At 43.2% G+C, this 13564-nt stretch overlaps 2 long non-coding RNA genes across 2 annotated transcripts in view; one reads left to right on the forward strand and one right to left on the reverse strand.

The window, feature by feature from the left end:
* The first annotated feature begins 266 nt into the window (after positions 1 to 266).
* On the forward strand, positions 267 to 11536 carry LOC130295210 (uncharacterized). The gene is made up of 3 exons (XR_008848733.1): positions 267 to 441; positions 10128 to 10251; positions 11230 to 11536. It is a non-coding gene; the product is annotated as an uncharacterized LOC130295210 (long non-coding RNA).
* The window catches only part of LOC130295211 (uncharacterized), a 63329-nt gene continuing 52425 nt past the window's right edge, over positions 2661 to 13564 (reverse strand). Inside the window, exon 3 of the long non-coding RNA XR_008848734.1 lies at positions 2661 to 2750. This is a non-coding gene — a long non-coding RNA (uncharacterized LOC130295211). The remainder of the gene's footprint in view (positions 2751 to 13564) is intronic.

The raw sequence follows: 13564 nt of genomic DNA on the forward strand, positions 1-13564 counted from the left end.
CAGTGCATCCTGGTGCCATCTCTTTCCCAGGCAAGTGACGCACACGCACCCGGCCATCCACATGATGGAGAACGTCATCCATCAGACCAGACGCCTTCTTCTGATGTTCTGCTGTGTATGGGGTCTGCCCTTGCCCTCTGATCGGTTTGCAGGCCCCATACACAGCAGCTGCGATCTTCTGTGTGAGCTGACCTGAAGTTTTTCAGCAGTTTGCTTTACAGCAACTCTTCTGTGGGATTGGACCAGACAGGCTGGCCTTCACTCCCCACACACATCAATGAGCCTTGGGCCCCCATGATGATCTGATCACGGTCGATCAGATCCTTACATTTTGCCCATTTTTACACTTCCAATATCAACTTCCAGACCTGACCTAATAACCTATCTCACCCCTGACAGGCGCCATTGTCACCAGATAGTCCCATGTTATTCACGTCACCGGTAAGTGGTTTTAATCTTACGGCTGATCGGTGAATAACTCAAGATTTGAATAATCCTGCAAAATGGACAATCAGGTCATGAAATATTAGTAAAGAGCGGATGGCGCGGGGCCCGAACGATGAGCCGTCAATGTCACCGCCAACAGAAACATCCCAATTAGAACAGAAACCCTGATCCAGAAACGTATCACTTGTTGGCCATGAGCAGCATTCCTGATCATATGAGATCAGCTTCATCCCCTCATGGTCAGCTTTTAGTCATTAGGGGGCAATGTGAAGACGTATTGCCTTCCTGACTATTTATAGGGTGGCATTATATTCATTGTCTTCATGTTTATAAAGGGCAGTATTATAGGAAGTGAAAGTGAAAGCAGCATAGTAGTGAGGAGGAGGGCTTGTGCTTTAAGACTGTGGTCACTATGGTTACTGTTCTGGGAACATGGCAGCTGTCATTATGGAGGCCCTTTGGCAGTATCTGTGTAATGTGCAGTATAAACACTGCTCAAAAAAAATAAAGGGAACACTAAGATAACACATCGGAGATCTGAATGAATGAACTAATCGTATGAAATACTTTTGTCTTTACATAGTTGAATGCGCTGACAACAAAATCACACAAAAATTATCAATGGAAATCAAATGTATCAACCCATGGAGGTCTGGATATGGAGTCACACTCAAAATCACAGTGGAAAACCCCACTACAGGCTGATCCAACTTTATGTAATGTCCTTAATACAAGTCACAATGAGGCTCAGTAGTGTGTGTGGCCTCCACGTGCCCGTATGACCTCCCTACAACGCCTGGCCATGCTCCTGATGAGGTGGCTCCTGGACAGTCTGTGGTGGATGGAGCGAGACGTCCCAGATGTGCTCAATCGAATTCAGGGGAATGGGCGGCCAGTCCATAGCATCAATGCCTTCCTCTTGTAGGAACTGCTGACACACTCCAGCCACATGAGGTCTAGCATTGTCTTGCATTAGGAGGAACCTAGGGCCAACCGCACCAACATATGATCTCACAAGGGGTCTGAGGATCTCATCTCGGTACCTAATGGCAGTCGGGCTACCTCTGGCAAGCACATGGAGGGCTGTGCGGCCCCCCAAAGAAATGCCACCCCACACCATTACTAAACCACCGCCAAACCGGTTATGCTGGAGGATGTTGCAGGGAGCAGAACGTTCTCCACGGCGTCTCCAGACTCTCACGTCTGTCACATGTGCTCAGTGTGAACCTGCTTTCATCTGTGAAGAGCACAGGGCGCCAGTGATGAATTTGCCAATCTTGCACAACCCCCACCTGTGGACGTTGGCCCCTCATACCACCCTCATGGAGTCTGTTTCTGACCGTTTGAGTGGACACATACACATTTGTGGCCTGCTGGAGGACATTTTGCAGGGCTCTGGCAGTGCTACTCCTTGCACAAAGGCGGAGGTAGCGGTCCTGCTGTTGGGTTGTTGCCCTCCTACATCCTCCTCCACGTCTCCTGATGTACTGGCCTGTCTCCTGGTAGCGCCTCCATGCTCTGGACACTACGCTGACAGACACAGAAAACCTTCTTGCCACAGCTCGCATTGATGTGCCCTCCTGGATGAGCTGCACTACCTGAGCCTCTTGTGTGGGTTGTAGACTCCGTCTCATGCTACCACTAAAGTGAAAGCACTGCCAGCATTCAAAAGTGACCAAAAACATCAGCCAGGAAGGAACTGAGAAGTGGTCTGTGGTCGCCACCTGCACAACAACTCCGTTATTGGGGGAGGGTGTCTTGCTAATTGCCTATAATTTCCACCTGTTGTCTGTTCCATGTGAAATTGATCATCAATCAGTGTTCTTCCTGAGTGGACAGTGGGATTTCACACAAGTGTCAGTGACTTGGAGTTACATTGTGTTGTTTAAGTGTTCCCTTTAGTTTTTTTTTAATGTATGTATGTTGTAAACGTGTGTGTGTATGTATGAAGCATGTGCAGTAGGGTTATGATTATGTACATGTTATGTATTTGTACATGTGTGTAATATGCGTGAGATAAGGTATATGCTGTACAGTATATCTTTAGCTGTCCGGTCATGTTGGGAGTTGTAGTTTTGCAACAGTTGTCTCTACACTTCTTGGGAAACAGTGGCTTCAGGTAGTTTTTTTTTGCACAACAACATACAGGAGAGTAGAAAGTGTTAAGCGCGGTCCTTTTTTTAATTTTTTTATTTTATTTAAGAAGAACAAACAAAAAAAATAACAAGATAAATAAAGTTGTTTTTTGTTGTTGCATAACACAATTTTCACCATCACGTTGTTCCAAGTTCTCTTGGCGGCCACTGTAAAAAAACAAAAAAACAAAAAAATAAATAAAACTGTTCCTGTAAGAAGAAAAAAAGAACAAGAAAGTATCCTTTCCTATTATTTCATCTATTTCACAGAATTTCCTCTGCCAAAAGAATAAGCGAGCGAGCCCTCGATTATTCCATAAATATCAGTGGTCTCCGACCTGTGGACCTCCAGATGTTGCAAAACTACAACTCCCAGCATGCCTGGACAGCCAACGGCTGTCCGGGCATGCTGAGAGTTGTAGTTTTGCAACATCTGGAGGTCTGCAGGTTGAAGACCACTGCCCTAAATGTCTTGCCCTCGATTATTCCCTAAATGTTTTGTGTTACTTAAAGGGGTACTCCGGTGGGAAAACAATTTTTTTTTCTTTCTTAAATTAACTGGTGCCAGAAAGTGAAACATATTTGTAAATTACTTCTATTAAAAAATCTTAATCCTTCCAGTACTTATTAGCGTCTGAATGCTACAGAGGAAATTCCTTTCTTTTTGGAACACTGATGACATCACGACCACAGTGCTCTCTGCTGACATCTCTGTCCATTTTAGCAACCGTGCATAGCAAATGTATGTTAAGGGCAGCATGGTGGCTTAGTGATTAGCACTGCTGCCTTGCAGTGCTGGGGCTTGGGTTCAAATCCCACTAAGGACAACAATAAATAAATAAAGAATTATTATTATTATAATAACGTCAGCAGAGAGCAGTGTGTTCGTGATGTCATCAGAGAGAATTCCAAAAAGAAAATAATTTCCTCCGTAATGTTCAGCAGCTAATAAATACAGGAAGGATTAAGATTTTTTAATAGAAGTAATTTACAAATATGTTTAACTTTCTGGCACCAGTTGATTTATAAAAAAAAAAAAAAAAAAAAATAAGTTTTTCCACCGGAGTACCCCTTTAATAGTTTTGCATATCTCTCAATGCCTATGTATATTTGCACTAGTTTAGGGGGTTTATGTGATTACCTTATAATCGAGGTCCAGCGGTGTGGGTGGGAGGGGTAAGCCTTGCGCAAGAGGGATAGGGTAGATGATTAACTCCAATGTCACGGCCGTCTCTATTTTTTTGGGACTGGCTCAAATTTAATTGTAGAGCAAAGTTGAAAACATGTCTGAAGCGAGCGCTTCCATGGCTCGCTTCACATCCCAGGGACTCGTTCTGTTCTTATTGTGTCATTCGGTACCCACGGCCAGACTACATGTTAATAGTTGGCATGTCAGGTGGTGCCGCCCTGCCAACGTGCAATCTATCCTGACAATTAACCTTTGACTACTCTTTTTTTGTTGTTGCTGTTTTTACGTTGCTGATAGATATACAACCTGTAAATTGCTGATAGATATGCAACCTGTAAATTGCTGTGTATGGAAATTTGGATCTTCCAAAAGTCGTTGTGTCACAACATCTCTTGTGTGAAGATGGATCGTCAGACGTAGAACGTGCGAATGTAGCACAGCCGAGCTGTGCCAAGAACATCGGGCGCGAACCGCTTTATCGGCCTGTGCCAGAAACTGTGGCAAGGGGTTATGAACTCCTCATCTGTTCCTTGTGTAATATAATATAAATATTGCAGCTGTATTGAAAATTCCTATAGTCCTGTATTAACTTTAGGGCATTTCCCAATAACATAGGGGGAGTAATTCCAAAAATGCCAAGCTGTCCCCTATCTGCAGGATAGAGCAGTGTTTCCCAACGAGTGTACCTTCAGCTGTTGCAAAACAACAACTTCGGCATGCTGGGAGTTGAAGTTTTGCAACAGCTGGAGGCACACTCGTTGGGAAACACTGGGATAGAGGATAACTGTCTTAGCGAATGGAAAAGCACCGCGCGTGCTCTGCCACCGATCCATTGGCTGTCTGTTATCGGGATCATTTGGCACCATGAAATACTTTATTTCACCTGTGGTGGTGCTGTGACAGGAATGGTCATCAGGGATTGCTATATTTTTCCAAGGGGCCTGTTGTATATATATATATATATATATATATATATACACGGGTACATGCTTTCAGGAAGTTCCTGTCTTAAAATAGGGAAAGCCGGGTGAGATATGGAAAAATTAGAAAGCAGTTAAAATCCCTGGCAAAACTTAGCTTGCTAGGGAAATCTGCGAATCCTGTAATCAGGCTTGGATTTTTATGAGATAAAAGGCAGATCAGGTAGTGGGGTCTTTCATCCCCTTTCTGGGACAGTTCAGATTTTACGGTTGGCCCTGAGTCAGCACTGGTGCTGAGGCTGATTAGTAATAGGCTTACAAAAAGTGTGACCAAGTCAGCACAGGTGCTGAGGCTGATTAGTACTGGGCTTACAAAAAGTGTAACCAAGTCAGCACTGGTGCTGAGGCTGATTAGTACTGGGCTTACAAAAAGTGTAACCAAGTCAGCACTGGTGCTGAGGCTGATTAGTACTGGGCTTACAAAAAGTGTAACCAAGTCAGCACTGGTGCTGAGGCTGATTAGTACGGGGGCTTACAAAAAGTGTAACCAAGTCAGCACTGGTGCTGAGGCTGATTAGTACTGGGCTAACAAAAAGTGTAACCAAGTCAGCACTGGTGCTGAGGCTGATTAGTACTGGGCTTACAAAAAGTGTAACCAAGTCAGCACTGGTGCTGAGGCTGATTAGTACTGGGCTTACAAAAAGTGTAACCAAGTCTGCACTGAGGCTGTGAGGAACCTTTGATGAGAGTTGTAGTCCTGAGGTTGTAGCTTTCAATTGTGAATATTTACCTTGTGTGAGTAACACATTTTAGGTGATTGCAATGTTGGGTGGCTGGTAGTAAGCCACCTGTACAGAAAATGTAAGTGTAGTTGACGCTGGACAAGCAGGATTTATTTTGTATTTGTTTGTGCCTGAAGTTAAAGGCTGTATTTGTTTTCTTACTGAAAAATTAAAACGGTAAAAACCCTGTTTAAACGTTACTTCCTTGTCCCTGTCTCTGACTACTATTTTCTGCTACTGGACTGGTTCTACAGAGCTAATCTTCCACACTTTACATTAAGAAGTAAAAAAACGACCATTCTCGTCTTGCTTGATCCTCTATAGCAGTGGTCTTGGACCTGCGGACCTCAAGATGTTGCAAAACTACAACTCCCAGCATGCCTGGACAGCCAATGGCTGTCTGGGCATGCTGGGAGTTGTAGTTTTGCAACATCTAGAGGTCCACAGGTTGAAGATCACTGCTCTATAGCATGCCTGCCAAATTTAAAGGGGTACTCCACTGCCCCAGTGTTCGGGACATTTTGTTCTGAATGCTTGGTGGTGATGTCACGGCCACACCCCCTTATGATGTCACACCACACCCCTTCAATGCAAGTCTATGGGAGGGGGCATGGAGGCTGCCACACCCCCTCCCATAGACTTGCATTGAGGGGGAGTGGCGTGACATCATGAGGGGCGTGGCATTGACATCACGACACCCGCTGCCTGCACCCAGCCTTCTAAATGAAAGCCAGGTGCTTCACAGAGATTGTGGGGGTCCCAGCCATGGGACCCCCGAGATCAGACATCTTATTCCCTATCCTATGGATAGGGGATAAGATGTAAAGGGGCGGAGTACCCCTTTAAGGCCTGTGGCACGTCATTTTATGTGATTGGCCATCTTGTATGTGCAGTTCCACACCACACTGTTCAGCTACTCACAAGTGGTGCTACAGTTCTGACAGTCCTACCAGGGCGCCCTGACCACCCTCCAAGATAGAAAGCTGGGTGCTTACAAGGTGGAAGGGGATGACTATCATCTAACCTGGTCCTAAGAGACACCTTGGCCTTCTGGTTACAGAGGGGCGCACCATAACACCTCCGGTGGAACAATTTAAAGGGAACCAGTCATCAGATTTTACCCTATATAACGCTTGGCAAAGCGTTATATAGGGTAAAATCTTTATCCTCACCATTTCCGGGGGACGCTCCTGCCCCCAGGGATGGTGAAGATATGAAGTTATAAACTAGTCACCGCCACCGTAAGTAGTCACCTGGGCGGGGTGCTCTTCTCATCTACTCCCGTTCTTCGGCTGGAAGCGACGCCCCCTCCGCTTGATTGACGGGCCGCGTAATTGTTCTGCTCACTGAACAGACGGAGCAGAGCGATGACGCGGCCCGTCAATCAAGCGGAGGGGGCGTCGCTCCCGGCCGAAGAACGGGAGTAGATGAGAAGAGCTCCCCGCCCAGGTGACTACTTACGGCGGCGGCGGTGACTAGTTTATAACTTCATATCTTCACCATCCCTGGGGGCAGGAGCGTCCCCCGGGGATGGTGAGGACAACAATTTTACCCTATAAAACGCTTTGCCAAGCATTATATAGGGTAAAATCTGATGATTGGTTCCCTTTAAACTACCTTGATTTGTGATATACTGACACTCATTTACTAAGAGTGGAGTGTTTATTGTAGAGGGGTTTCTATATCACTCCATTTTTTACCAGGCTTATTAACTAATCTGTCGCACTTGTCGGTTATTTTTCTGACGCACGTTTTTTTGTGTCGCACTAGTCAATTGTGTCGCACAAACTCCAAACAGGTAACACAAACTTTTTTTTTGGACCTCAAAGACCATTTATAAATAGAAATGTATTTGTGTGAGTCAAAAGGTTTTGGACTAGTTTGTTTATAAAATAAAATAATGTCAAATAAAAAAAAATAAAAAAATAAATTAACACCCAAACATTAAATACTTTATTCATAAAAGTGTTTAACTGTACAAAATGTTTTCAGGCTATAAACCAAAGTTACTTTCACACAAAACACAATGGTAAACAGTCCCTTGTTAGAAATCGCTCCATTTTTGGAATTTCACTCGGCCTCTTGGCTGTCGGTTATTGTGTGAGGCAGACTCACACTTTTTCTCGAGTGATTTTGGAAGTACTTTGGAGTATTTTTGGGTTTTTGTCGGTAAAACGCCCATTTTTGCATAAAACACGCCCATTTCAGAGTGAAAAAAAAACACTCCGAATGTTTTCTAAAATGACGGTTGTGCAACAAAAATTTGGTCGCAAAATTAGTCGCACAGACGTTGCGACCAAAATTTCGGCGCAATAACCGAGAAAAAGAGTCGGTTGGAAATTTAGTAAATGAGGGCCAGTGTCTCAGGTTAATGTGGTCCTTGGTGAGTATGAGTATGACCCCCCATGCTCTATAGTAGATATATATGTGGAAACTTTCTCTTTATCACCCCTCACTGTAGTTGGACAAAAAGGACATGACTTTAGCTGGCCATACCCATTAGGTTAAAGGGGTTCTCCACCATAAGGTGATTTTAGTACGTACCTGGCAGACAGTAATGGACATGATTAGGAAGGATCTGCGCTTGTCTTGGGGCTAAATGGCTATGCTGTGATATTACCATAACACTGTGGCTAGCTATTTGTGAACTGGTATTTCCTGTTTGAGTTTTCTTCTTTTGCCTACAATTCCCATAATTCCATTTTCCTCCCTCCCACACATCAGCCACCCCACCCATTGAAACATAAATGAGCTGCATCCATTCAAAAGACCTGTGGTTTTCAATCAGGGTGCCTACAGCTGTTGCATTAGTTGCAGATTGATCTCTCTCCCACCAAGCGATCGCTCCACCCATTGAAGCAGACAGGCTCCCTGTCATCAGCTGACTAGTGATGTCATGTCTCGGTCACATTGCAACCTGGGAAAAATCCGAGACAACAGTCATTTTGTATGCTGCTAAAAATAAATATTGGGGTGAAAATCACAGAAGAATTGTGAGAAAACCGTCACATACAGGTTCAGACACTATATTATGAACTACACTAACTGTATAGCCCCTGTAGTATAGTCAAATAAAAAAAATTCCTGGAATACCCCTTTAAGCCAAACCCACCGATTTCATCAGCATTGGCCGGCTATCTAAATGTACATTGACTTCCTGACCTCCTCCTGGCTCGGAGAGAGAGAATGGTCCGGCATGTTGGATTTCATGCACCCATAATCCACTGCTGGAGGAGTCTGGTAGACTGGGGTTCAGTACAAGAGTTTTGTGTCACAAATGTTCCCCTATTTAAATAGAAAAGAATAAGACATACAATAGACTACAACTACAATGTAAGACATGCTTTAACATGCACCTCTAATGTTGAGGGCACTTTTTATATAATAAAATGACTATAGTGCAGCACTGTACACGATACTGACTGCTCTACTTCTCGGGCTTTGAATGCAGGCCCTTTTCATTCCAAAAAACCAAAGCCTTGAGATTTTCCTGCCTGATAGCTCCTCGAGCTTTACTGCTTAGCTCTATGTCTTGCACTGATGAGCGGAACAAACCTGGAACAGCCATGAATGCCGTATACAGTGACCCCCCCAACCTACGATGGCCCCGAAATACGATCATTTCAACATACGATGGTCTCTCAGAGGCAGCATCAACATACGATGCTTTTGTATGTCGGGGCCATCGCATAAATGGCTATCCGGCAGCGCAGACTGCTTCAGCTGCCACCGGATAGCCGTTTACGGTGCCCCGTGTGGTCCGCTGACGATCACTTACCTGTCCTCGGGGCTCAGGCGCGCCATCTTCGGGATCCCTGCATCGTCGGTGCTCTCCATCGTTGTCATCACGTCAATGCGCATGCCGCCACGTCAACCAATAGGAGCGGTATGCGTAGCGACGTGATGACGGCGACGGAGAGCGAGGATGCCGGGGAAGCAGAGGCCTTGCCGAAGCGTCGGGGAAACCTCGGGGACGCGGAGACAGTGATGGACGGCGACATCCAGGGCAGCGGTGACGAGCGGTGACGGTCCGGAGTGGCGGGGACATGTGAGTATAACCTCCAATACCAGTGGTCTTCAACCTGCGGACCTCCAGATATTGCAAAACTACAACTCCCAGCATGCCCGGACAACCGTTGGCTGTCCGGGCATGCAGGGTGTTGTAGTTTTGCAACATCTGGAGGTCCGCAGGTTGTAGACCACTGTCCTATACTTTACATTGCACGGATCCCTCAACATACGATGGTTTCAACTAACGATGGTCCATTTGGAACGGATTACCATCGTATGTTGAGGGACCACTGTACATTGGTCATCGAAATGTCAACGGTTTAATAGAAAGGGCAGTATATTCTACTATGGGGCCATTTCGGTTGGGGTCCTTCAGTTTTAGAGCCTTTTGTCCATACAGTGGCCTACAGACCGCACCCGCAGGCCGGTTACCCAACACAGTTTCCATAAATGTTTCCCGCTGGCATTGACGCAAGTGTCTCTATGAGCGGATTTGGACCGCCAGACAGTTCCCGGCTCCCTGGTTTAATGTGTTCTTTTGGCTTTCACAGGATGTCCACTCTAATTTACTGTTATATCATTGAAGTTTGTTTTTGTTATTCCAAAAAGAACAAATCGTACAGTTGTCTTTTGTAACTAACAGGGTTCAGAGAACACCCACTGTATGAGCGGAGATGATCTGCAGCGCCATGGGAAGATGACACGTGAAGGATAATGAACAATATTATATTATTCATCTATAGGAATACCTGAACAAGGGTATCAATGTAGGCAGTATTATAGTAGTTATATTCTTGTATATAGGAGCAGTATTATAGTAGTTATATTCTTGTATATAGAAGCAGTATTATAGTAGTTATATTCTTGTATATAGGAGCAGTATTATAGTAGTTATATGCTTGTATATATGGGATCAGTATTATAGTAGTTATATTCTTGTATATAGGAGCAGTATTATAGTAGTTATATTCTTTTATATAGGAGTAGTATTATAGTAGTTATATTCTTGTATATAGGGGCAGTATTATAGTAGTTATATTCTTGTATATAGGAGCAGTATTATAGTAGTGATATTCTTGTATATAGGAGCAGTATTATAGTAGTTATATTCTTGTATATAGTAGCAGTATTATAGTAGTTATATTCTTGTATATATGAGCAGTATTATGGTAGTTATGTTCTTGTACATAGGAGGCAGTATTATAGTAGTTATATTCTTGTATATAGGAGCAGTATTATACTAGTTATATTCATGTATATAGGAGGCAGTATTATAGTAGTTATATTCTTGTATAAAGGAGCAGTATTATAGTAGTTATAGTCTTGTACATAGGGAGCAGTATTATAGTAGTTATGTTCTTGTACATGAGAGGAAGTATTATAGTAGTTATATTCTTGTATATAGGTGGCAGCATTATAGTAGTTATATTCTTGTATATAGGAGCAGTATTATAGTAGTTATATTCTTGTATATAGAAGGCAGTATTATAGTAGTTATATTCTTGTATATAGGAGCAGTATTATAGTAGTTATAGTCTTGTACATAGGGAGCAGTATTATAGTAGTTATGTTCTTGTACATGAGAGGAAGTATTATAGTAGTTATACTCTTGTTAGAGATGACTGAGTTAGATGCTCTTTAAATGTATAAATTGTGTATCCCATATTGCTATACTTTTTGCTAACAGGCAGTGTTTTGCAGATGTTGCTCACCTTGACTTTTCTCTCTTTCGGTTTATTTCGCAGGAACACATTATACTTGCAGCCTCCGGAGAAGCAGAAATGTGTGTTCAGCCGTTCCTGAGACCGGAGATAGTACATTTCACCTCTTGCAAAATAAGAACTTTGACTTTCATCTTATTTTTGAAGCTCTTGGCCTTCAAGCCTCTTCTATGACATCTTTGGTTTTTGTCTGTAACAGAGACCTGTTTTTTTTTCCTGATTTCTGTAAAAATGGAGCTGCAATTTATGTTTTCTGGGCAAATGCTTTTTCTTTTCCCTATTGTTCATCATCTTCTGTTAGCAGTTTGTATTAGATGTGTAACTTAAAGCTACTGGGCCTCAATGTAAAATATGTTCCATTGAGTGAAATCTATGGGAAATCTTTGGCCGATCCCTTGTAGTTACATTCCATTGATGACTATGTCTACACCAGTGTTTTCCAACCAGGGTGCCTCCAGCTATTGCAAATACAAGCAAGAGGATAACAGCAGCACACTGTTAGTGCTAAACTATATGTGAAATATGACATGTGCTAGACCTTACATGCCCAAATATTGAGGCTCAATGCAGCCTAGTAAAGGCATATTCATCGTGTAGGGCCCATCCCAAATGAGGTCACATTATCGTGGTGGGATGGTACACACTATTTGGCCAAATGGTAAGCTAAGAACCTCTATTTTCACCATAGCAGTATTGCAAAGTAAAACATGTGATATTTCATATACAGTGCTCCCCCCAACATACGATGGCCTCAACATACGATCGTTTTAACATACAGTGGATTCTCAGATGCCATCATATGTTGAAGGCAGCATCAACATACGATGCTTCTGTGTGTTGGGGCCATTGCAAAAATGGCTACCAGGTCACGCTGACTGCTTCAGCTGCCGCCGGATAGCCGATTTATGTGCCACATGTGCCCCACTCAATTATGCTCACATGTCCCTGACGCTCTAGCCCGTCAATTCGCCGCTCCTCTGTAGCCGCTGCCCTGCGGGGTCACTCTGCGTTGCCGTCGCTGCTCACGCCGACCCCTTTGTCCAATAGGGGTGGCATGAGCGGCGACGTGATGATGGCGATGGAGAGCGACGGCGCAGGGCAGCGGCGACAGAAGAGCGGTGAACTGACGGCCCGGGGCAGCGGGGACATGCAAGTATGATTGAGCATCCATGTCCCTCAACATACGATGGTTTCAACAAATGAGGGTCCACCTGTAACCTATTACCATTGTATTTTAAGCACCACTGTATAGCTTTGTCCTGGCAGTGTGATGCTGTGATTCTTTTGCTTGTATTTGCTTATATATATATATATATATATATATATATATCATATCTATCTCATATCTATCTATCTATCTCATATCTATCTATCTTATATCTATCTATCTATCTATCTATCACATATCTATCTATCTCATATCTATCTCATATCTATCTATCTATCTATCTCATATCTATCTAATATCTATCTATCTCATATATATCTATCTCATATATATCTCATATCTATCTATCTATCTATCTATCTCATATCTATCTATCTATCTATCTATCTATCTCATATCTATCTATCTCATATATATCTATCTCATATCTATCTATCTATCTCATATCTGCATTGGACCCAATATCTCAGAATGTTTGAGATAATATCTTAGAGCATAAGAAAAAATATTTCATGGCACTGGAGATAATTTCTCAGAGCATTGAAGATAATATCTTAGAGCATTATAAGTAATATGTCATGGCACTACAAATAACTCAAAGCATACGAAATAATAAGTCATGACACTAGAGATAATAATTCAGAGCATTAGAAATATTAAGTCATGGCATGTAAGAAAATATCTCAGAGCACTAGAAATAATATGTAATGGCAGTTGAGATAATAATTCAGAGCATTGGAGATCATATCTCAGAGTATATTAAATAATAAGTCATGTCACGTAAGATGATAATTCAGAGCATTGGAGATCATTTCTCAGAGCATAAGAAATAATATTTCATGGCATTGTAGATAATATCTCTGAGCATTAGAAATAATGTGTCATAGCACTAGAGATAATAATTCAGAGCACTGGAGATAATATCACAGAACATTGGAGATAATATATCAGAGCATTAGAAATTTTATGTAATGGCAATAAGATAATATGTCATGGCATTGCAGATAATATCTCTGTCACATCCCGTGCTCTGGTCGGGCACTCCGGCCGGGAGCGCTCTCTCCTGTCCCCCTCTGTCCTGGGCAGTGCCGTAGTCCGCATAGCGGGACGTGCCTGCATGCGAAATCTGGACTGCCGCTCCCCTTCCGCTGCCTCCTCCTGCCATGTCCCTCTGTCCTTTGCGGGGCAAGC

Source organism: Hyla sarda, chromosome 11 (assembly GCF_029499605.1).
Source record: "Hyla sarda isolate aHylSar1 chromosome 11, aHylSar1.hap1, whole genome shotgun sequence".
NCBI classification, from domain to species: domain Eukaryota; kingdom Metazoa; phylum Chordata; class Amphibia; order Anura; family Hylidae; genus Hyla; species Hyla sarda.